At 33.0% G+C, this 26,555-nt stretch overlaps 3 long non-coding RNA genes across 4 annotated transcripts; 1 reads left to right on the top strand and 2 right to left on the bottom strand.

The window, feature by feature from the left end:
- Positions 1-6,785: 6,785 nt before the first annotated feature.
- Positions 6,786-7,658, bottom strand: LOC145734149 (uncharacterized). The gene is made up of 2 exons (XR_014179352.1): positions 7,375-7,658; positions 6,786-7,128 (listed from the first exon to the last, which is right to left on the bottom strand). It is a non-coding gene; the product is annotated as an uncharacterized LOC145734149 (long non-coding RNA).
- A 7,920-nt stretch (positions 7,659-15,578) lies between these two features.
- On the top strand, positions 15,579-16,309 carry LOC145733608 (uncharacterized). The gene is made up of 2 exons (XR_014179242.1): positions 15,579-16,113; positions 16,172-16,309. It is a non-coding gene; the product is annotated as an uncharacterized LOC145733608 (long non-coding RNA).
- On the bottom strand, positions 15,721-17,619 carry LOC145733607 (uncharacterized). 2 transcript variants are annotated; one of them, XR_014179241.1, is made up of 4 exons: positions 17,191-17,611; positions 16,872-17,017; positions 16,354-16,809; positions 15,721-16,285 (listed from the first exon to the last, which is right to left on the bottom strand). It is a non-coding gene; the product is annotated as an uncharacterized LOC145733607 (long non-coding RNA). The 2 variants fall into 2 exon arrangements; XR_014179240.1 differs by having other exon boundaries at positions 15,721-16,809; positions 17,191-17,619.
- Between the last annotated feature and the right edge of the window lie 8,936 nt (positions 17,620-26,555).

Raw genomic sequence — 26,555 nt, 5'->3', positions numbered from 1 at the left:
TAGGTTTCACACGTTTTGCTGTTAAATATCTCGTAGCTACTGGATCAAGTTAATTTCCTAACGGCCAATTTTGAAAAGTTACTTTATTGGTTTTAGGTGTCTTTCTGTTAATTTATTATAATATATAAATCCACCCATAATATATAACATATCTGTCCACCCATGACAGGAAAATGATATTTTTAAGCAAATTTCAATTAGACCCACAAATTTACTGCTAAATTTTCTTACACTGAATTTTGAAAAATATCGTTAAAAAAAAGGTAATGGAGATTTTCAAACTGAAATTTTATGCTCATTAATCGTATAAACATGAAACCGGAAACTAAAGCCACCAACTCTACACTAATAGAATTTTATCCCGAAAGGACTTATCGAAATTCGAGACTGGATTATTTAACGAGCCAGTTAACAAACGACAAACAATGGTCAGGAAACTTTTCAACGTCGACCGCAAACTTTACTTTAAAAGGGCTTCTGACCACATCCTCGCATTTTTGAGGGCTAATATGACGTAAATTGGTAAAAAAAAATTAAGGTAGTTTAGACGCTAATGACCCATAAGCCACTTGAGCTTTTTCTACTATTATTTAACCCCCATTTTGAAAACCATCATAATAATAAATGATGCGACAACAAACCGACACCTTTGCCGCAAATTACATTAAAAACTCATCATGGAAGCGTGTTCGGTTAAACACAATATGTAATATTCCGATTCACATCGGGCAAAGGTGTGAGGATACACGTCCACCGGATATTCCAATTAGTGAGACCTAATAGTCGGCTATTTTGTGTTGAAAAACTTGGCTGTGTGACCGTTACGATTTCAAAAACGCTCATTATTTACGCGAAATTGTCTCTTTGTTCGTTACTTCCGATGACCATAGTTTTCTAAATGCATCGCTTGATTGTTATATTTACCCGAAACCAATTAATTTGGTTTGCATGATTCTAAGTTTGCATTATTGCATATGAAATACCACATAATTTTTTTTTTCGTTTTATATACAGGGTAATTCAAATTGGACTCTCACCATTGGCTCAGTTTAAAGTTAAACCAAATACCGTTTTAAAAATTTCGATTTTTCTAGTACTTCCCACCCGAAAACAACTGAAATTTTGATTTTTTGTATTTATTTATTTCTAACCTTATTTGAAGAGATATTCCAAAACCGAAAAAACATTTTTATTCTTCTGGTTTTTCTGCCCATGTTATACAAAAAAACGAAAAGAGTAAATATTTACTAAAATAAAATTATTACATATTATGTTTATGTTTTTATAAAATAAATTATTCTGGATAGTCGGTTTGTCTTGTTAAGCAAAGTGGATTCAGTATGGTCCAGTTTTCAGGATTGTTTTTCCATTTATCCTGTATTTGTAGCAGTCTTTCAGAGATTCTGGGTATTTGGGTGCGTTGCTATAGAAGTTCGTTGGATGGATTATGTAAAGGGTTATTGGGATGTCTTATTTTTGTATTTATTTTGTTTTATAGTTCTTTCCGTTTCGTTTGTCCTCAGTATGTTTCCATAATCCAACAGGATTTGTAAATTGTGCTGGATGTTTTAGTACTGATTCCTTTGTCTTTGTATATTATATGTTCAATCTTCTGATAATTTCTGTTTGTAAATTTTAATTTTTTGTAAAAAGTAATTCCCAAGTACTTTATGTCGTTTTTTGGTTCAGTTATGTGGCCGTTTGCTGTTATTGTAGGAGAGTTTGCATTCATTTTGTGGTTGCACAAAAAGTCTGTTGGTTTTATTTTTCTTCAATTGCATACGTTTCTCTCTGACAAGAAAATTTACTTAACAGTGCCAAATTTGATTAGGAAGTGTTGATATTTAGCTACCAAGTCAATTTTCACATTTTCCACCTGTCTAATAAGAAAACTGACCATTTTAAGTCAATCTTTGTAGTTTTACTTTATTTTTAACTAGAAAAATAATGCCAAATTTGTTTAGGGAACTTATGTAGCAGCCAAGTCAATTTCCAAGTCTACAACTTGAATTTCAAGTATTCTGATAGGAATATTTTGGCAGTTATATTATTTTTAAGTAGTAAACTCACTTAACAAACCTTAAAATATAAAATAATTTGATGTTTTGAACTCAAGCCATCCAAACAGTTCATAAAGTTTATTATGATGAAATATTTAAAGAAATTTGAAATTTTTGAATTGTGCTAAATTCACATTTTAAACACAAAAACACACTTTATAACTATAACTTAACCACACTAGTGCAGTAAAATCTCTCCTTATGTAATGAGTTATTATATGTTGGTTGTTAATTGGTTTTTCTTGTCTACTTGAGGTTGTTATCTCTAAGACACTATTATACAGGGTGGTCCAGGTTTTAGTGTCAATAATTCACCATTTGATAGCTAATCAAAAAATAAGTTGACTTGCATTATGTAATTTTTCTGAAAAAGGTTTCCTAAGGAAGATACAGTCCTCCAAATTTCAATTTAAAAAATCGTTTTATAGTTTAAAACTGAACATCCAAGACTTGTGAAAGTCCAAATTTGTACTGAATAGTCTTAAAACTTTTTTACTACTAGGAATGGTCGTATGATTCGCTTTCTCAGACTACCATCCTGGTTGAGTGTCTGAAACTGGCATTCAAGAGCTAAAAAAAGTCCGGAAATCAAGACAAAGATTGTATTGTGCATGAAACTCATTTTTTACTACTAAAAATAATATAAAAGTTGACTTTTAATGCTAGAACTGACTTTACTAGGACTAAACAGAGTCCAAAAGAATATTTTCAAGACTTTAATTGGTGTTCAACTCAATTTTCTGGACTGGACAACAAGTTTAGAAGTAAATTAAATTTTCGGACTATTTTATTTTTAAATTGAAATTTGGAGGACTGTATCTTCCTTAGGAAATGTCAACTTATTTTTTGATTGGCTATCAAATGGTGAATTATTGACACTAAACTGCACAAAAACCTTAATTAATTACGATCTAATGTGTAAACTCCCATGCAACAAAATTACATTTCGCATGTATCCAAAAAGTCCCAAACCGAATAATCTATATTCCATTGCCCCCAAAGCAATATATCTCCCTTTATGGGAATTTCAAATTGGAGATAGAAGCTAATATGTTTACAATCAAAACTTTTCAACTACGTATTTATACGGAATTGTAGGGCATATTTGAAAGATATGTTCGTCAGGATCGTAAAAGTTTCGAAGTAAGTTGGTTTTACGTTTTGCCTTTACGACTACTTACTTCTTTACAATAAACGGCATTAAAGGGAAGAGGAAAAATAAAGTTGTTTGTGGACGTGACGGATGAGCGAAACTTTGTAATCATCAATAATATTTTCCAGTGTATGGCAAATAGTTGTAAAAAGCTTGCAGGATGCTGTATCGATCTAAAAGTGGCATATTACGTATTCTTAGCAGGCGAAAATGCGGCTTCGAGCCTAAAGCCTTACATTTACACATGCATATTTATAAACATTATCTTCTATTACACAGAACCGAGCGAAGTATAAAGCTCGGAAGCTGAGCAGCTTCCGGAGCTAGGGCTTTTGAGAGCTTTTATAGCTCAGTTTTATCTGTATAAGTAATATAAAAGCAGGCGATTTGCAGCACTCCATAAATATTTAGCTTTAATTCTAAAAGCGTTTCCGAGACGCACACTTTATATATTCATAATTTACGCCGACCCCCGGATTTTACACCTTCTCGGTATTCTGCCGGCATAGAAAAATTTTATGATGGAAACATTTTATGCAGAATATAGTAATGTGCATCGCTTTTATCTTTGTAAGCTTTTGCTTTGTCTCGTGTGTTTGCAAATTACAAGAGCGTACACGGCACCATACTCAAACAATTATTGCTTTTCGTTTTTACTACACTGTAATTACCTCTGTTAACTAGGAACAGGATACTCAATATTGAAAAAATATAGCTTGCAAAATACTAGAAATTGAGCCAAAACTGGTATTTCTAGCTATTTACTACTTACCTTACTTTAATCTTCAAAAAGTTGTTAAAAAACGCTTTTGCCATTCTTTCAATTTTTTTGAAAAAGTACAAATTTGAAACCGCTTTTTTGTGCTTATTTCACGTAATATAAGGTCCTTTGGTATATTTTATATAATTATAGTATACATTTTTGAATGATTGTAACTTTTTTATAAATTTTACTAAAACGCCATTAGAAAAAGGATAAAAAAATACTACAAAATGACTTAAAGACTTTCATTAAATACCCCCCATTCCTTAAAAGTGCTTTTTTTAGAAGGAGCTTGAAAAATGTTACAAAATAAGCAAAAACTTTCTTAAATTCCGACTTCGAGCTCTGAATTTAGTTAAATTCTGGCTTTGAACTCGGGATTTAGTTAAATTTTGACTTCAAACTCGGAATTTATTTAAATTCCGACTTCAAACTCGGAATTTAGTTAAATTTTGACTTCAAACTCGGAATTTAATTAAATTCCGACTTCAAACTCGGAATTTAGTTAAATTTCGATTAAATCCCGACTTCGAAGTCGGAATTTAGTTAAATTTTGACTTCAAACTCGGAATTTACTTAAATTCCGACTTCAAACTCGGAATTTAGTTAAATTTCGATTAAATCCCGACTTCGAACTCGGAATTTAGTTAAATTCCGACTTCAAACTCGGAATTTAGTTGCAATGTTGTCAAACTGACAAATTCTACTATTTTAGATCTACTAATTAAGATCAAAGAGTGTTTGCAATGTTGCCAAACTGACTAATTTTACTAATTTGGTTTGAAGAGTATATGCAATGTTATTAAACTGACAAATTCTACAATTTTGGTTTGAAGAGTGTTTGTAATGTAACCGAACTGACAAGTCCGACTAATTTCTTTGAAGTGTGTTAGCAATGTTGCCAAAGTTAACAAATTTTACTAATTTGCTCGAAGAATGTTAGCAAGGTTGCCAAACTGAAAAATTTTCTCTAATTTGGTTAGGCTTTTGCAATGTGGTAATGTAAATTCAGAGTTCAAAGTCGGAATTTAGTTAATTTCCGAGTTTGAAGTCGGAATTTAGTTAATTTTCGAGTTTGAAGTCAAAATGTAACTAATTTCCAAGTTCAAAGTCGGAATTTAGTTAATTTCCGAGTTTGAAGTCAAAATTTAAAAAAAAATAACGTCTGTGGCCTTTCTACGCCTTCGTACAAAAGCTCTTCAAACCAAATTAGACAACATTTGTCAGTTTGGCAACATTGCAAACATTCTTCGAAGCAAATTAGTAAACTTTATTAACTTTGGCTACATTGCAAACACACTTTAAAGAAATTAGTCGGACTTGTCAGTTTGGTTACATTACAAACACTTTTCGAATCAAAATTGCAGAATTTGTTAATTTGATAACCTTGCAAGGACACTTTTGAATTAAATTACCAAATTTTGTCAGTTAGGCAACATTGCAAACAGTCTTCGATCTTAATTAGGAGAGTTTGTTAATTTGGCAACATTGCAAGCAAACACACACTCAAAGAAATTAGTTGAACTTGTCAGTTTGGACAGATTGGAAACACTCTTCAAACCAAAATTGTAGAATTTGTCAGTTTGATAACATTGCATATACTCTTCAAACCAAATTAGTAAAATTAGTCAGTTTGGCAACATTGCAAACACTCTTTGGTCTTAATTAGTAGAATTTGTTAATTTGTCAACATTGCAAAAACACTCTTCGAAACAAAATAGTAGAATTTGTCAGTTTGACAACATTGTTCGTACTAAACTCCCTATTTTTTTCAATTTTACAATTTTTTTTCCCAAATAACTCTTATAATATCATTTATTTTCGCATTTATTACACACCAACAAAAACTGACCAGCATTATTATACAGGATGTTTACAACCAGAACGACTTTTTCATTCTAGAAAGATTAACCCGAAGCATCGTTTATTGTACTAATGATTACGACGTACGTTTCCCAATATTAAAAACTTTTCGAAACATCTATAATTAAATCGGTTAAATCATTAACACAGCTGCAGATTCTGATATCAATAAATCAATCTGGATGCGACTGAATTGGATAATTCAAACCGCATTTATTTGTTTTTTGCTAAATACAGGTTCCGCATATTACCTTTCTGTTTGATACTCACACGGCACCAATTATAGCCGCTCTTTAAGTAAAAAGTATTAAACTGCCAATTAAGAGTTACTTGTAAGTTGAATTAACCATGATGTGGAATAATTGTTTTTTTCTGGAAATACAATTTACTGTTTAAAAGTGTACCGTATTGATTATGGGGTCCAAAAACATTAAACTGCATATTAAAAGCGTAAGCTGGAAACTTACAAAACAAGGGACTGGGGAGCACTCTGGCAAACACACAATATCGCTTTATAGTCGCAGAAATTCATTAATTACTGTCACCCTTTTCAGTTAATTACATCCTACAGCGTTTATAACCCGCTTTGAAGCGGTACAGCCAACTAAAGTGTTCCTTAATTACCTTAGAATATCGGATAGAAAATCTTTGCGACCGCTGGGTTGGTTCCATTATGGGAAATTGATTGAAAACGTTCCAAAATAACTTCTGAAAGCAATTTGGTTCAATTAAGTTACAAACGATTGTGCACGCGATATCGGATTTACATTTTTTCGCTTACAATAAGCTAATATCAGTGGTCATCAATCAGTTCAAGTGAATCATTTTTAGACGTAACTTTAATTAAAATTACATACATTTGTATTTAGAAAATACTGTACCTGGCTCATAAGTCTGTGGAAGTGGAAATTTCTAGCTAAAAATAACGAATTTATGTCTGGACAAATAATAGCAAAGTATTTTATTTTTTACCATAATATTCACAAAAAAAAAACACATTGTAATACATTAATTTAGTCAACATAAATGATGAATTTAAGTTAAATGGTTCTATTAAAAGCTGTACAGATTAAGTAGTTATTATTATCAAAGACGACAACAAACAGTTAACCACTTAATTTCCCCTTTCAAGCTTCTGTTGGAATTGGAACTTAAACTCTTAAAGAATGATAACGAGTGACTAAGTGGATAAGTCAATTTTTGCAATAAGGCAAAATGGAATCCGCTTGGGAACCTGGCGGGACAACTCGAATGCCTCCGTGGTACTGAACCGCATTCACTTAACTCATCTGGAAAATATCAGAAGTTATTAATTCATTCTGCTACTTATGTCAATTAAACAATATTTCTTGCTCGCAGGTATTTGAATCCGATAAGATAACGCTGAGCACTTTGAATTGAGAAAACAATTACGAGCAGTTAAACGTAAGTAATAAGCGATGCTAACACACTGCCAGGAATTTCAAGGATCAAAACATTATCGAGTTTGGTTTATCGATTAGTTCCACTTTATTTGATTGCATCACTTTACTTACACTAAGACAGGCTTTTTCATGCACTTAGACGACCGGATGAATCCATTTTCTAACAGAATGCGTCTGATGCTTGGCATTTAGTCTAATTAATTTATGCATTTTTCAGTTTCATTAGAAATCATCATACAAATCCTCTTGGGGAAAGGCTAAATGTTGAATGGTAATAGTGATAAATGTATTGACACCAAAATGCATGGCATCAAAGTCCCTGTATACACAAATATTCATCTCATATTTAAATTATGACAAATAATATGTCTTTTGTATGAGAAAAATGACGCAAAATTGACTGTTACTAGTAATTAATTGTCACAATCACATCTTGTTTCGAAAACTATAAGAAAACTGGGTTAAACTGTAATGCTTGCAAGTTCTAGGCAAATTTTTGTCATTTTTGTCCTGTCACGTGGCAAGGCAGTCACGTGACCACTGTTAAAATAACTGTCATAAATCTCAGAAACACGTTTTGTATCGAATAGTGCAAGAAAATTTTTCTAAACCCTGATTTTTGCACAGTTTGACAGTCAGAGACAAAATTGGTTGTCAAACCCACTTAAAGTGAGAAAATGACTGTTTTAAGCAAATTTTTGGAATCCTCGTTAAATTTCCTATCCAATAACGTGAAAAAACATGTCAAGATTTAGTACAGTCAGTGCAAAAAGAAATGTCAAAATTTGAACTGCGCTAAAACACAGTTTGAAAGAACAGTCAGTAACAAAATCGCCTCTAAAACCTACTTGGAGTAATAAATTGACTGTTTTAAGCACATTTTTGGAATCACCATTAAATTTCCTATCCAATAACCTGAAAAAAACACTAAAACATTTGGTACAGTCAGGGAGAAAAGCGGTGTCAAAGTTTGAACTAACAGAAACACAGTTTGAAAGGACAGTCAGTAACAAAATCGCCTGTAAAACCCACTTGAAGTAAGAAAATAACTGTTTTAAGCACATTTTTGAAATCCTAATTAAATTTCCTATCCAATAACGGGAAAAAAACATGTCAAGATTTGGTACAGTCAGAGAAAAAAGAGGTGACACAGTTTGATCTGACAGAAACACAGTTTTAAAGGACAGTCAGTAACAAAATCGACTAGAAAACCCACTTAGAGTAAGAAAATGACGGTTTTAAGTACATTTTTGAAATCCTCCTTAAATTTCCTATCCAATAACCTGAAAAATATGTCAAGATTTGGTACAGTCAGTGAAAAAAAAGGTGTCAAAGTTTGAACGTTTGAAAGGACAGTCAGTAACAAAATCGCCCGTAAAACCCACTTGGAGTAAGAAAATAACCGGTTTAAGCACATTTTTGGAAACCTCATAAAATTTCCTATCCAATAACTTGAAAAAACATGTCAAGATTTGGTACAGTCAGTGAAAAAAGACGTGTCAAACTTTGAACTGCGTTGAAACACAGTTTGAAAGGACAGTCAGTAACAAAATCGCCTGCAAAACCCACTTGGAGTAAGAAAATGACCGTTTTAAGCACAGTTTTGAAATCCTCCTTAAATTTCCTATTCAATAACCTGAAAAATATGTCAAGATTTGGTACAGTCAGTGAAAAAAGAGTCAAAGTTTGAACTAACAGAAACACAGTTTGAAAGAACAGTCAGTAACAAAATCGCCTGCAAAACCCACTTGGAGTAATAAATTGACTGTTTTAAGCACATTTTTGGAATCCCCATTAAATTTCCAATCCAATAACCTGAAAAAACACTAAAACATTTGGTACAGTCAGGGAGAAAAGCGGTGTCAAAGTTTGAACTAACAGAAACACAGTTTGAAAGAACAGTCAGTAACAAAATCGCCTGCAAAACCCACTTGGAGTAATAAATTGACTGTTTTAAGCACATTTTTGGAATCCCCATTAAATTTCCAATCCAATAACCTGAAAAAACACTAAAACATTTGGTACAGTCAGGGAGAAAAGCGGTGTCAAAGTTTGAACTAACAGAAACACAGTTTGAAAGAACAGTCAGTAACAAAATCGCCTGCAAAACCCACTTGGAGTAAGAATATGACTGTTTTAAGCACATTTTTGAAATCCCCATTAAATTTCCTATACAATAACTTGAAAAATATGTCAAGATTTGGTACAGTCAGTGAAAAAAAAGGTGTCAAAATTTGAACTGCGTGAAACACAATTTGAAAGGACAGTCAGTAACAAAATCGCCTGCAAAACCCACTTGGAGTAAGAATATGACTGTTTTAAGCACATTTTTGGAATCCTCATTAAATTTCCTATCCAATAACGTGAAAAAACATGTCAAGATTTGGTACAGTCAGTGAAAAAAGAGCTGACACACTTTGATCTGCGTTGAAACACAGTTTGAAAGGACAGTCAGTAACAAAATCGCCTGTAAAACCCACTTGGAGTAAGAAAATGACCGTTTTAAGCACAGTTTTGGAATCCTCATTAAATTTCGTATCTAATAACTCGAAAAAACATGTGAATATTTGGTACAGTCAGTGAAGAAAGAGGTGTCAAAGTTTGAACTGACAGAAACACAGTTTGAAAGGACAGTCAGTAACAGAATTGCCTGTAAAACCCACTTATAGTGAGAAAATGACTGTTTGAAGCACATTTTTGGATTCTTCATTAAATTTCCTATCCAATAACCTGAAAAAACGGTGCAAGATTTGGTACAGTCAGGGAGAAAAACAGTGTCAAAACTGCCAGAATCACAGTATTTGTAATTTACCTGTCAAATTTTCCGGGTGAAGTAAAATATTTACTTTACCGGTAATTTAAATATCTCTACAAATATTAGCAAAATAGTGCAGTAATAACTGACACTGTTTTGTTTGCTCAACATTTCTACAGACATTTCCATAGCAGTGATTTGCTTAAAAGTGATTGAACTGAGCACAATTTTCATTTTCACGCGTATTTACCCAACTCTTTTGTATATATTTAATAAGTGCGTCTAGAAAAAATGCATAAATAATGGCAACCGTTAACACAGCGACCGCACAACAACCAAAGACTACCATATCCAATGCGTGAATAAAAGCATTTCAAATTAAATACGTAGCGGGACATAAAGCAGCCGTATAAAACGACGCGTTCCAAATTCATAAAACATTTTATGGTTTAACTAATTTTAGATCAACAAACATGGAAATTGCTTTTTACGATTCATCAATTTAAAACCGTAATAATAGCAAGTGTTTTTTCGTTTGCTCAAATAGTAGCAATGCTCTAGATCATAATAGTTTTGTCATCACTGCTAATAAAAAAAACAACACAGTTTGGGATGTTAATATAAATCCAGCACCGATGCACCCTCTTGCGTCAATTAGCATAATAACCTCCCCCCAATACATCTTAATGGTAAGTTAATTCTAGAAGGGAGACCGCATTCGCACACCCCTGCAATAAACTTCTTATAGACTGTTTTCGTTAGGCAATGAGTTGGAGAACATGTCCCAGATTTGGGCTTCAATAAGGGGAGATTACGAAATCATCAATTGAATGCATGTGAATTCCACCTTGTTTGGACTTCTTCACTATTTTGACAGTCCTAGAAGGAAAACAAGTTTTTGGAAAAGAATTATCTTCAAAAGATTGTCTGAAGAAAGTTTCTTGATAAAACTCATTTGGGATAAATACTGTTGTCATCTTCAGTTGGGTTTTACCAGGAATAACTGAGAAATTGTTATTAAGTTAATCATCAATTTTTTGCATTTTTGGAATTATTATTTGTCTGGTTTTGCTCCTTTAAAGAACAGATTTTCTGATACAATGTTATTCTGGCAGATCAATGGCGTTCATTTAGCATCTTTCAAAAACCAAAACTATGTCATGAAGAAAATACTAATTAAACCGAGAAGTAAAATAGATTGGAAAAAGCCAAAAAGTCAAATTTTAAACTGATTTCAAGAAAATGTTAAACGAAGAGGATATATTGGGTCGAAATATAACTCGTTTGAAATCCTTTTGAAAAACATATCAAGGAGAACCTAATAATTTAAAATCAACTGCAAGAAACACACTTTGGAAGGTCAGGGACAAAAGACTGTAAAACCCTCCTGGAGTGAGAAAATGACTGTTTTAAGCACATTTTTCAAATTCTCATTAAATTTCCTATCGATTAACATGAAAAAAACACTACAAAATTTGGTATAATCAGAGAGAAAAGCGGTGTCAAGTGCCCAGAAACACAGTATTTGTAATTTTCCGGTCAAATTTTCCTAAAAAAGGTAATTTATCCATGCCAATTTCGACGTTTTGACGACCTGAAATCTTTAGGCAAAATCTTCATAACAAAATCAATGTAAATAGGGGTCAATTTTGTTTAATTTTAATCTAAATGGCAATGGTAAATTTCTTAACAACCCTAATTAGTTTTGTGGTAATTTCAACTTAACTTAAAGAAATAAACTGACTAAACTACGCCCCTGTGATGAACGATCTCAATTACGGTGAGTTGAGAAAAACAAATCGAACGATTTTAAAATAAATAAAATCGCCTCGGATTACACTGGGAATTCTCGACTAATGATGTCAATATCGATGGTCGCCTTTTTGTTATAAAATAAGCCATTACCGGTTTAATGAATTATTCCATCTGGAAAATATTTTCTCATACATATCCGAGGATAATATCGTTTTACTTTTGTGTGTAAGACAACTTTTTGCCGACGAATATCGCTGGAATTCTCAGGCAATTTGCCTTAGCCAATATAAATGTTTGGCGCATAGCTGGCGTAATAAAAGGCACACTACAAACCGGTAATTACTTCGTCTTTTCAGTTGTAAGTAATAAGTGTGAATTTAAATTTTAATACCTTTGTTCTTCCGTTCTGTTCGAGAATCTCATTTGAAAACCAAATTGTTTATTGGGCATTTATCGCCGCCAATTTTCTTGTCTTTTTAATTAAGAAGCTGAAAATACCCACAAACATAAATTAAAACGGATTAAAAATCTGATGTAAATTGGCTGAGAAAACAGCACCTGAATAACATCTTATGACATACGAAGCTAAACGAAGATAAATGCTTAGACCTGCATTCCCGATGACAGGATTCCAATATGTGCACGACTCGGGTATGCGATCAACTTCTATAATTGCGTAAAACGCACAAAAACAATCAGCAATCATTATTTCGAGCAATTAACTTGAACGCTGACATGTTGATGAAACCGTTGCATTTTTTCGCTGAAAGTCGTGTTTTAATGATCTCGCAAAACAGGATATTTGTCGCCGTTTGATTGGATTCCTCAATGAGAAACACTGCATCATTTATTTCCATAGACGCACGTCAATCGATTTCTGCACTAATGCATAACCAGTTTTAACACGGCTGAAGAAGTTACCTATCTAATTGATTTTATTTATAACCGAGCAGTTTGTAGAACGAAAGCAACTTTGTTCGTAATTAAGCTAGGAAAAAAATTACAGAATTTTTCGATTGAATTTAACACAATATGAATAATTAACAATTTAACTACGTCCCTGGTTTAATAATTGAAAATTGTGACGTATAATTGAAAAAGTTTTGCTAATATTATATGGTTCAAATTTGACAGTTATCTCACGCAAAACAGGCTCTTAATATCATTATTTTATAGTATTAATCCGGCTTAAACAGAAAATCCAAACTAAATTAGACTGACGTCACAAATTTCAAAAAGGGCATTGGCACAAACTAATGTAACCTAACCTATTATTTTTTTAGGGTTTTTTTTTACTACTTTTTTACATAAAATTCAAAATGGCGGTCTGGAACGCCATTTTGTCTGTCATTTATTAAAACTACGTGAAATTTCCTTCAGAATACAAGTACAAGTCAATATTTTTGACAGAAAATTCGAAATGGCAGCCTGGAAAGCCATTTTATCTATCATTTCTTGAAACTACGTGAAATTTCCTTTAAAATGATGTGCAAGTCAATATTTTGACAGAAAATTCAAAATAGCGGCCTGGAAAGCCATTTTGTCGGTCATTTCTTGAAACTACGTGAAATTTCCTTTAAAATGAGGTGCAAGTCAATATTTTGACAGAAAATTCAAAATGGCGGCCTGGAAAGCCATTTTGTCTGTCATTTCTTGAACCAACGTGAAATTTCCTTTAAAATGAGGTGCAAGTCAATATTTTGACAGAAAATTCAAACTTGCGGCATGGGACGCCATTTTGTCTGTCATATCTTGAAACTACATAAAATTTCCTTTAAAATGAGGTGCAAGTCAATATTTTGACAGAAAATTCAAACTTGCGGCATGGGACGCCATTTTGTCTGTCATATCTTGAAACTACATAAAATTTCCTTTAAAATGAGGTGCAAGTCAATATTTTGACAGAAAATTCAAAATGGCGGAATGGAAAGCCATTTTGTCTGTCATTTTTTGAAACTACGTGAAATTTTCTTTACAAAGAGGTGCAAGTCAATATTTTGACAGAAAAATCCAAAATGGCGGCCTAGAACCGTCAAAAAATACAACTTTTTTATTTGTCAAGTTACAGTTGACGTCTCGGTGTCATTTTATGTTAAAATTTCCCGGAAAAGACGCTGGTGCAGTCGGTTTTTTGATATCTCAAAAACTAACAGAGTTAGACCTAAAATTTAACATTTCAACCATTTCTTTGCCAGAAACTCGGCCGGATTAAGAGATACATGAAATCTGACTAAAAAACATTTACAATATAATATGTAATATTATGGTAAAGGAAATTGGACGCCCTCTAGCGGCCAAACGGTGTTATCAATCATTTCATGTGGGGATATTTTTGGAAACCTTGAAATCTGATCTATCTTTTGTTTTCTATGACATTTTCACGTAACTTGTCAAATAAAGGAGTAATTTAGGGTCAAAGCAACGAGTGTCACAAAATATGTGATTTTATGGTGAAAGAATTTTAACGCCCTCTAGCGGCCAAACGGAGTTATCAATCAACTCATGTGGGATTATTTTTAGAAAGCTTGAAATATGTTCTATCTTGACCTGTAGAATGTGACAGGAACCCGCATTTGTCAGCTTCTTCTGTCACATTCTATCCACAATTCTCTTGAGAATTCACTGCTTTCAAGAATTAGGCCCCAGGAGGTTTCCAATGCACAGCAAAGGACATATTTATATCAAAGGACCTTAAATTAGGTGAAACAAGTGTACAAGGATCAAAATGTCAAAATCCCATGAATAAGCTAGTTTCAAAAAAGTCGTAAATACATAACATTGAGGCTTGTGAGGTTTTCAAAGTCTTTCAAAGATTCTTGAACGGTTTGAGGAGTTTTTAGAGGCTTCTGGCATTTATAAGATGATTCTAGAGGTATCTGTTATTTATTTTATACAGATTAGAAAATTTTGCAATGCTGTTTATATGCCTAAGAAGAGTTCTAGAGCCAAAATGTGGTTTTTTCGGTTATTTCTTACATTTTGGCAACAATACAGTTAGAAACAAAAATTAAATGTGCCCTAAACGCATGTATATTTCAAAAATGTTAGGATTTAAATTATTGGGAAACTATGTTGCTAACAGCATTAGGGGTTATCAAACTGTTGTTGGGCTGTCAAAGAAAATTGAAATTAAACCGGACCTGTCCACCACACGAAAAAGTTCTCGCAGCGAGATAAAAAATGACGAGCCCGACGATCCTAAATCGATACACAATTTCGGTTATCTGGGCATTTATCTTTATAATTAGCGAAAAATGCCCTATTAAAAATAATTAAGACTAATAACAAACACTTAGACGGCGATTATCGTTTGCTTAAAGCGCACCAAAACCAGTTCTTCATTGACAACGTTCGACATTCGAACCGGACTTATCTAATCCTGGTTCAGATAGCAGATGCTGGAGGCATCCATTCCGAAATGCATAAATGCATCGGGGTTGATCGTTATCTGTATCGGTTTTAATGTCATATTCGTTTACACCTAATTTAATCGTTAATTATGCGCAGTTCACGGTATTGTTGATCGGACTCGATATTGACTGATGCCTGTTCAATATTCAGAATCTTGTTTTTTTGATTTTACCAAAGGCACACTCAGATTTACAGTGTTAGTTTTGAAAACAGATAGTGTTAAAAGCTGTTGGTTTTAAATAACTAATATAAAATCTCTTAATGCATAACATAGAAAGTTGGCTTTACAGTAATGCCTACTGTTCTTTTATATAACACTTGCACAATACCGCATAGAAAGTTCATAATTTTTAACTTCTTATGCGAAAACCTGCTGTACGTGTGCCTAAAATTTTGTAATGTCATATTTTGACATCCGCCGTCCGTCATTGTATTGTGTTATTGTTTTGCTTATGAATTGTTCAAGAATTGTGGTTTGTTGTTGATTTTGTATTTGTGATTTTTTGGTCATTTAGTGCAATAAAAACAATTGAAGTGTCTACAGAAAAACAGAGTTTAGTGATAAAAATTATCTAGAGCTAATTAGTTTCTCTTTACATCAAGAATTTATTAAACAATTGCAGATGGAACCTTGGCAACAATTGGGGCTTCTACTCTTGATGGGTGCTGCAGCTACAGCATTAAGCTTGGATGTCAAGAAAAGGAGAATACGGAGGTTTAAAACGCGATCTATGAATAGAAAACGCAATGAACATAGTGTTTTTGAAAAAAAAATAGTTCAGTTTGCAGAAAAACATGATACAGAGCAGTTTTTCAAATATACGCGTATGACTCCAGAATGTTCCATAAGCTCTTGTGGGGCCATTCCTGCAGAAAGACAAGACAAAAAATCCAATTAGCCCAAAACAACGTCTTGCCCTCACTCTGCAGTAAGTATATTCTCAATTCCAAATAAAAATGTGTAGTATTGCCAGTTCTGTTTTTCAGTTATTTATCAGAAGGTTATTCTATGCAGGAAATAGCATGGAATAATAACACCTGAACGCTGCCATCTTGTGTTGCGAGTGGTGGTTTGTGTTGGCTTTCTAAATATGGAGAATTCTAATATATTGTTGTTATTAAAAATGTTTTTTTTTCCCCCTTTTTTAACGTTACAACAGCAAGCACACCTTTTTTGCCTTATCCTCCTTATCTGTGCTTGACATGATTGACAAATGGCAAGTGACTGAATGATCTGGAATCTTAATTCTGGATTTGCTATCACTAATTGAATGGCTTCTCTACGGAAATTTATTTGTTAATATGCTATCGTAGGTCGGATGAACCGAAATCCAGAAAATTTAGTCGCTTTCAAGTTTTCGCCATTAATTAAATTGGGGCTCCGCCAGTAACGAATCCGCCGCTTTATAATAACCATTAGCGGGGGTTAATACAGCTTCCGTTAACTCAATAGGAAGTTCATTAATTACGATTGAAGGTGTACGGTGGAGGTGTCGGCTTGAACGCCGCTATGCGATAAACCAATTAAAATTTGCGGAATACATTTCAATTTGTTCGGTCTATCTGTCTGTCTGTTCTACCTAAATCCGCTCAGATATCCGCTTAAATTGAGTTTTCCCCAACGCCTTTGAAGTATAATTAATGATTCGTCGCGATTAATTCACTTGGTTATTGTCGTTATCGATACCTGTGGAGAAACTGTCTAGGTGACTATCAAATCTTCAACTATTCTGTCACGATTATTATCATCCTGAAGATGAGATTTACTCAAATCTCCCTCACCTCCTAGTTGCATGATAATATCATCATAACTGGCATCAGATTCACCCTGATCTAGTAAATAAAGAAAATTTAAATAAATAAGCTTGAATACAAATTCTATAATAGTTATTTTTAAGGTAAATAACTAAACCTATCTAACTTACTTTCTACCTAAAAATCTTGCTTCGAAATATATCATTGAAACTACAAATGTCTTTAATACAAAAAAATTACAAACTACTTACAACTAATACTCTTCGTCAAAGAATCCAAATTGTACAAAATAAACCGTCAGTTGACCAATCTTCTTCTTTGAGGAGGTGGATTTTTAACTGCAAAGGCTGTACCTGGGTAACAGCCGGGAGGCCTCCTCGGTTATCGATTTAACCACTTCTGGAATAGGTCCTCTATCACAATCTGCTCCATGTCATAACGTGGACTAGATGGTACAATTTCTGGTATTACACCCAGTAACTTTCGTTCCGGAAGGAAAAAGCTTTCTTAGCTCCCCTGATCTTCAATAGTCTGATTTTTGCTCGAATTTTTTAGAAAACTGACTTTCCAGCTCTCATTAAAAGTCTCTCTTGACACTCAACAACCAAAAACAAAAAAAAAACCTTTTTTCCCTCCTTCTACCTCCACGTACCACCTTTTTCACCTCCTTTGAAGTTCATCAAGTAATACTGTTAATTTTCTGAATAACTACATACAATCCTACTAAAACTAACTATAATGGTAAACACTTGACATCCCTACATAAATGTACCTTCTCTATAAATTAAAAAAATCCTTATTTTCAAGACAATTCATTTGAAAAAGACTTCTTACCAAATTTTTTACAGGACTATACCGTAATGAGTTTCATGTTACACGGTCGGGCGAATTGCGTTGTTATGATTTCCATTAAATACTTAATAGTTGTTATTTGAACTAAAATGACGTATTGCCATATGGTAATAGCCGGAAGTACCGATCAAGCTGGGTGATTATTTTCGTAAAAGCCCTAACCGCATGTGCACGTACAAGTAACAATTGTTTCTGTCGGTTTTTGGATTCCACGTAAACGCTACAGGCGCGTAAAACGCACAAAATACCGTTGAAATTCAGTTCACCTTGTACATAATTTGGATCAATTTATATTGACATCTAAGTGAACATGAGACGTGACACCAAATCGGGTCAACTTGGAGGTCCTGTCGTTCATGATCAGAATTTGCACACAATAAGATCAAATTCGATTCGGTATCGAATAACGATTCTTTAGTGAAAGTTTATTGTTTCTTCTTACACATCTATTGATAAGTTTAACCAGAAATTTGACTGTCAAGTCGATTTTCTGCTCAAGCTGATTTAAATACAAACGTGTAACGTAATAAGAAGGTTTATTCTGTGATTAACAGTCTAAACGGAAATTAGATCTTATGTTACCTATGACCAACTAACCACAAATTGGAAGGAAAAACCATTATTTTATTCGACAGGATGTGTTTACAAAATGATCCGGTTGAGTTCCGAAATTGAAAACCCGTATTAGGTTTACTTTATTCACCGTTTTTCACTGTAATGAATTTGTTTGATGAGTTTATAGAGTTGCTTTACAAATTCCTAACACAACCTTTTTTGAATGAAAAATTAATGGCGTGACTGGTAATGTAGTCATGATACATTATACTGGCACTAGCATTTGATAGTGCATCGTACATATTTATGCCTTTCAGTCCGTTGAGGTTTCGAATATCCACATTCGATTGAGCAAGGAAATGATATGATATGGGAATTTATTACAAATTACGTCCCATAACCGTATTAGCCTGAAATAGCATTAATTGGGGAGGGAGAAGTGGGTAACGTGGGATGGGAAAGTCGATTTTGCACTAAAATTTTGTTTGTTAAAAGTTTCTTGATTATTAACACTAAATCAGTCTGGCGGTGAGTTCTTTTATAAGCGTTACCAAAAGGGCCGCTAATGATGGAAGGCAGTGGGGTCACTTCTGGTTATTTTGCAAAAATCATCAATCATTCCTACTATACTGCCCATTTAGTGAATTAATAGTTGTGTTAATAGGCGGTCAGGCGACTAGTAAATTATCCCTCAAATCGCCCATGAAAATTGTATTGATGTTGAAGCCACAAAGTGATAGTACCTATGTACTGCTTCTTTTTTCTGTATAGGACAGTTTTACGGATTTTGGTGCCTTCTTCGAAAAAGGCTTATACACGGAAAAAGTGATTTTTAAATTACAAGAACTACAAACATGAATGATGTATGTATGGTTCATTTTTTTTATAATACAATATTGTTGGTGTTTTAAGAACTTGCTTCTTGGTTTTGTGATATAGATTGCTCATTTATTTCCTTTTGTAAATTTACCCAGCATTAAATACATATCAATTTGGTTTTGTTGTGTGATTTATTTAACATGTTTTTTCAATTTTAGTTCAATTTATTGTAAGAGCAGGTAGGTACCTCAGTTAAAGAAATTATCTAATTTTATGATTGTTTATGAAGAAAACTAGACTTCTTAGATAAAAAAGAAACTTGAGTGTACTTTTTTAAGATTTTATTTGTATATTTTATAATGTGTAAATAATACAATTAAAATAGTAATTTAACCTACTATCTGATGGAAAAGTATTTAACAGTAGCACCATCTGTTTCTAGCCTCATAGCCAGAGAAGATACGGCAAAATTTATAAGGGCTAATTCTGCAAAATAATGGCATTTGATCAAATTTATGTATTAAGTAACTTGTATCTTTCTAATATTACCTGAAACTTATTAGAAATTTGTTTTTTCAACACTCTGCATATGGATTTTGACAACACCATTATAACCATAGCCTCAAACACCTTTTAGAGCAATTGATAATGGGACTTTTTAAATTTGGACCATTTCAAAGCATGATAAGCAAACTCCAGATTAGGCAAATAAAATTACCTGAAACATAAGCTATGTAGTATTAGCAGCTTATTAATACCCCTACCAGAGTCCTTTTTATAGTATTAGGTAAATCACCTTGTCAACTTCTGCTAAATACACCTTTACTCTATATCCATGTTTCTTCGAGAACCACTGGCTTGAATAAACTTGGTTTTTGTAGTGTTCTTGTAAAAACTCTTCTTGGGAGTAAGTAAATATATGGGCTGTTTCATTGTGACAGTGTTTTCTATTAGAAAAGGCATCCTTTTCTGTTCCACAAACTCTAGTTCCTTCAGAATGTTTCACTGGGCCCCTTGATAGTTGTAAAGTGTATTAAGAAGGTGGCATTTTCAAAACTGACTACCGAAACACACACACATTATCTAGTCTAGTTGTTACCATTTTCATTGTAAAAAGCGTCACGTGACTTAAAAAATAACTGTTTAAACTTAAGTCAGTCCCTATCTATTACTTTCTTTCTGTTTATCTTATCACACAAAGTACTTCTTTCAATGACTCAGCTAGGAAGACGGTATCATCTGCGAAGAGAATGTTACTATTGGTTTCAATTTTAACTCCTTCACCAGATTGTATAATTACTTGGTTAAAAGTGTCAAATACAACCCTGTCTCACTCCTCTCTATCTAGTATTACTGTGTAAATTAATTCCAGTAAATTGACTTGTTGAAACAGGTAAAATTCTTTGGCTGTTGGTAAATTTGATATAGCTGTAATAGTTTTCAGTGATAATTTCTTTTATCATTGTTATACCAAATTTGTAGCAGATTCAGATTGCGTGAGGTCGATTTCAGGAAAAACTTCAATTTTTGTCAAACAATCGGTTTTAATTTTTCTGGTGAAAACCGCACAACAATAGTGCTGAAACACAATTAATCGTCAGGTGTACACCTGTTTCAGGAGTAGGCAGCTCAACAATGTAATTTATATTAATCGAATGTGAATGGGGATGTTTAATTAAAAGAGCGCCGTTGATTAGATCCTCGACGGGATACTCGAGTCAACGATTAAGGCCGCTACTACCTCACTTCTTCGTATAGGTCAAAGCTAAATTTCAGGGCAGTAGTTATACTTTTCAGGATAGTTTTCAGTTACCTAACAGTCAATCGAGTTCACTCATTTAATTAATCACGTTTCTGTTGTAAAAGTGTAATCTCGATATTGTAACAAACGACCTATTGAATCGGATATCTCAATCTTACACAAACCGCATCATCAGCATTAAAAGTTAACTGTTTGCTCGCGCAATCCCTAATTATTACTCTCATTACTTGAGTGAAACCTAATTTAAGCAAAATCGCTAAATACAGACCTGTAACGCCCCTTCATTATGATCGTATTACGACTGACGAGCTGGTACTCAACTATTAATAACCGACATACCAACTGAATTTTTCATTATTTCTTCTTTATTTGGCCCGACACAAAAGCGGTAGTCTTTTATTTTGATCAGTTCACACTGACTTTAATAAGTCGAAAGAATGGCCGCGGTTTATGGTAAAAGATATTTTAGCTTTAATTTGATAACTGATGAGAAAAGGAAGTTGTACTTTTTAACGATTATCTCGACCTTTTTCGGTACTTACAATTCATCGTCATTAAGGTCTCGTAGACGTGTTGTTACTACTTTATGATTTAATGACGTTGTTATATAATGTTTCAATAAGAAGTTTGTCTACCACAGGAATCTGGAAGAGATGAAATTTTATTTCAGAAGGGTCTAGTGGGTCTAGTAGGGTCTACTCATATCGGTGTATACAGGTGAGATTGAAATTTTGATCCGATAGAGTAGTTCAGTTCAATCCTATTTTTCTAGTAGATTGGACTAAAGGAGCGGATCGAGGATCCTTTTTTTTAGCGATGTGTATAGGTTTGAAAACCAATCCGGATTGAAATGACAACGATGACATGTGACACAGTAGTAAATAAATCAATTCTGTTCAACCTACAACAACACCAGTTTTACTCATTTTCAAATTATATCTAAAACAAAAAATTATAACAATACAAGACTACGCCGTATGTAAGTCCCTACAAGTCAAATATGAATGACTACCTTGTTCTTTCTCTAGATCAGTTGCTATCTCTAACCTAATTTAAAGGAAAGAGGATTCCTGGATTGAATAACAAATTCGGTACTATATGATATAGACAAGATTGATTTAAGCTTGTCAAGAATGGTTTTAATGTAGCAAAAGCCTCTACAAGACATTTTGTATTTCTTGAAGTCTCTGAAACCTTCTTAAGCTTGCTAAGAGTGTTTTTAATGTACCATGAGCCTTTGGAAGCCATTTTGTATTTCCAGAAGTCTCTGAAACCTTCTTAAGCTTGTCAAAACTGTTTTTAATATGCCAGAAGCCTTTAGAAGCCATTTTGTATTTCCAGAAGTCTCTGAAACTTTCTTAAGCATGTCAAAACTGTTTTTAATGTGCCAGAAGCTTTTGAAAGCCATTTTGTATTTCCAGAAGTCTCTGAAACCTTCTTAAGCTTGTCAAGATTGTTTTTAATGTGTCAGATGCCTTTTGAAGCCATTTTGTATTTCCAGAAGTCTCTGAAACCTTCTTAAGCTTGTCAAGACTATTTTTAATGCGCCAGAAGCATTTGAAAGCCATTTTATATTTCCAGAAGTCTCTGAAACCTTCTTAAGCTTGACAAGACTGTTTTTAATGTGCTAGAAGCATTTGGAAGCCATTTTGTATTTCCAGAAGTCTCTGAAACCTTCTTAAGCTTGTCAAGACTGTCTTTAATGTGTCAGATGCCTCTAGAAGCCATTTGGTATTTCCAAAAGTGTCTCAGACCTTCTTAAGCTTGTCAAAACTGTTTTTAATGTGCCAGAAGCCTTTGGAAGCTATTTTGTATTTCCAGAAGTCTCTGAAACCTTCTTAAGCTTGTCAAAACTGTTTTTAATGTGCCAGAAGCCTTTGGAAGCCATTTTATATTTCCAGAAGTCTCTGAAACCTTCTTAAGCTTGACAAGACTGTTTTTAATGTGCCAGAAGCCTCTGAAACCTTTTTAAACCAATCGAAGGATCGGTTCGAGTTTGTCAAAATTGTTCAGTTGCGTAGATACAGTAGGATGGTTTTCATTTTCCCGCCTTATTTTCTACGACATTTTTCAAAAATTACCCTTTTTTCAAATTTTTTCTTCAATTTAGAAAAGAAAGCATTTTTTGTAAAATTATCATTCGAAACATCGTCTACAAGATAATTGAGTTATTACGTTTTAAAACCCAAATAAAAAAACTGATATCTGGAGATAGCTTACTTTATAAACATTTGTGCTTTAAAAAATATGTAGACATGCATATTTTTATTTTTTAAAAGAACTCCTTCCCAGGAAAATACAGCCCTTCAGCTTCAAAAATCGTGTTTTTTGTTATAATTTTGAAACCGTTGAAACAATTTAGACCAACTTTGATAAGCTGTCCATATCGATACAAGAGAATTGCTTCACTTATTTGGAACTACATTAATTTTTATACCTCAAGACTTTGCTGAAAGGGATGTTAATTGATTATAATGAAATCTTACACGATTTCCATCTGATTTTTTTTAATTTCACCCCGTAATTCAGTATCAACTAACAAAAGCCTAATATCGGTAGACTTAACCTAACAAAAACGCGTGCCGGGTGGTGGTAATTCACTAATTAGGGCGTAGTGGCAGGTGTTAAGGTTTCACGACTGGCTTAACACGTTGTTACAATTGCATTTACTTTTTTGACTATGCACTTACCAGTCCGATTATTCGATTCATAATTTGAATTGTTCTCCTAACATTGGGGGACTTAATACTGGCTAGAGGGCTTAAATATGTCGTTGAATAATGCTGTGAGTGACTTTGTTATAATCAAGTAGTTTGAATGGTACAAAGCTGTTTAAACAATGAGAAATTCCGAAATTATATAACTTAATTAAAAAATCCATAACGCTTACGTGATTATTTCGGTTTTAATCGTGTAGCGCCACTTACCCATAACCATAGACCATAACGTTCCAGTCTTGAATTTCAATTGGACAAGAAGCGCTTACCCACAAATTATTTTTAATCATTTCGATATAATCAGGCGCTTCCTCAATTACCTATCTGTTTTTTTTTAAACAGTTACACTTAAAGGAGAAGCGCTTTACCTTAAATGAGTACTTAATGGGTTTAACGAAATGTTTATTTGCATACTGATTACCATAACACTACAACGCCGCGTGGAAAAGCGGTTATTACGAATTTTTCACCGGCCAGGTGTATCGTATAACGTAATAAATTTTATGGATATTTAATGCAAAAGTTTCGTACAAAAGCCTCTTGGGAGGGCGACAACTAGGTCACTTAATTTATTGAGTTATTACGGTACATTAGGCGCTACAACAAATTAACAAATACTCGCTAAATGTTAAGGCAAAACTTTATCGTTAAATTATTTTTGATTTATTTCGTTAATTTATCATGTCTGGACTAATTAATGATAATTCCACATTTGGAGTGTTATGGATGGATTGTGATTGGACAATGTAATTTTGATGATTTTATGATAAATTTACACATGTGAAGCATTTGAGTCAAGTTTTAGACAGTTGGAAAAGCTAAAACTATAAAAGCACGTCACGTGATCGTAACAATTTAAATTCTCAACTGACAACGATGTAAAGTTAAGTTCAAACTTGTCAACAACAGTCACGTGACTCGGATAATGTCATCTTTACCCTTAAAAAGTCTGTAAATTACATTTAAACAGTTGGAAAAACTAAAACTATAAAAGCACGTCACGTGATCGTAACAATTTAAATTCTCAACTGGCAACAATGTAAAGTTAAGTTGAAACTTGTCAACAACAGTCACGTGACTCAAAAAATGTCATCTTTAACCTTGAAAGATCTGTAAATTTTATTTAAACAGTTGGAAAAGCTAAAACTATAAAAGCACGTCACGTGATCGTAACAATTTAAATTCTCAACTGACAACGATGTAAAGTTAAGTTCAAACTTGTCAACAACAGTGACGTGACTCGGATAATGTCATCTTTACCCTTAAAAAGTCTGTAAATTACATTTAAACAGTTGGAAAAACTAAAACTATAAAAGCACGTCACGTGATCGTAACAATTTAAATTCTCATCTGGCAACAATGTAAAGTTAAGTTGAAACTTATGAACAACAGTCACGTGACTCGGATAATGTCATCTTTACCCTTGAAAGATCTGTAAATTTTATTTAAACAGTTGGAAAAGTTAAAACTATAAAAGCACGTCACGTGATCGTATCAATTTAAATTCTCAACTGGCAACAATGTAAAGTTAAGTTGAAACTTGTCAACAACAGTCACGTGACTCGGATAATGTCATGTTTAACCTTGAAAAGACTGTAAATTTTATTTAAACAGTTGGAAAAGTTAAAACTATAAAAGCACGTCACGTGATCGTGACAATTTAAATTCTCAACTGGCAACAATGGGAAGTTAAGTTGAAACTTGTCAACAACAGTCACGTGACTCGGATAATGTCATGTTTAACCTTGAAAAGACTATAAATTTTATTTAAACAGTTGGAAAAGCTAAAACTATAAAAGCACGTCACGTGATCGTAACAATTTAAATTCTCAACTGGCAACAATGTAAAGTCAAGTTGAAACTTGTCAACAATAGTCACGTGACTCGGTTAATGTCATGTTTAACCTTGAAAAATCTGTAAATTTTATTTAAACGGTTGGAAAAGTTAAAACTATAAAAGCACGTCACGTGATCGTAACAATTTAAATTCTCAACTGGCAACAATGTAAAGTTGAGTTCAAACTTGTCAACAACAGTCACGTGACTCGGATAATGTCATCTTTAACCTTGAAAGATCTGTAAATTTTATTTAAACAGTTGGAAAAGTTAGATCTATAAAAGCACGTCACGTGATCGTGACAATTTAAATTCTCAACTGGCAACAATGTAAAGTTGAGTTCAAACTTGTCAACAACAGTCACGTGACTCAAAAAATGTCATCTTTAATCTTGAAAAATCTGTAAATTTTATTTAAACATTTGGCTGAAAAAAAAAAAGCTGGAATTGTAAAAGCACTTCACGTGATTGTGTCAATTTAAAAATGCAACTGGCAACAATGTAAAGTTATGTACTTTATACGTTTTTTTTTTCTCTCTTTGTTGGTATGTACTTTTAAAAAATTTATTATATTTTTTTCAATTACTTGTGTCTTGTCTGTATCAATTAGTTCTTTTCTTGATAAGTATGTTTTGTAGAACAGTTTACAGAACATGGTGTTTTAGTAAGTATATGATTGAGTGAAGAAAATGGTACTAGAAATTATTATCTAAATAAAATAATAAATAATCGAAGAAAAATATAAAATACCATACTTTTTCCTTTTTTGAAGATACATACATTTACTAATTCCTTATTATGATTATGATGAGGGGTATTTTCAGAAATTTAAAATATCAGTGAAAATGGAGAAAAAAGCTTGATGACTGGATGTCTAAATTAAGTAGTTTTCAGCTGCCTAAGCAACTTTGAGCTAAAATTTGAATTGAAAAAGAAAATTAATTAAATAAAACAAATAACCTTATTACGCAAATGTGTTTTTCCAAAAGCTTACTAATTATTGTCAAGGTATACTCTATTTTAAGGTGTAATAAAACATCCACCATAATAAAAACTTAATTTATTTTCCTAATAA

This window comes from Ips typographus, linkage group LG9, assembly GCF_016097725.1.
Source record: "Ips typographus isolate SLU linkage group LG9, UJ_Ityp_2.0, whole genome shotgun sequence".
Taxonomy (NCBI): Eukaryota; Metazoa; Arthropoda; class Insecta; order Coleoptera; family Curculionidae; genus Ips; species Ips typographus.
Note: the sequence above shows the minus strand (reverse complement) of the source record. Positions and strands in the feature narration are given on the sequence as shown.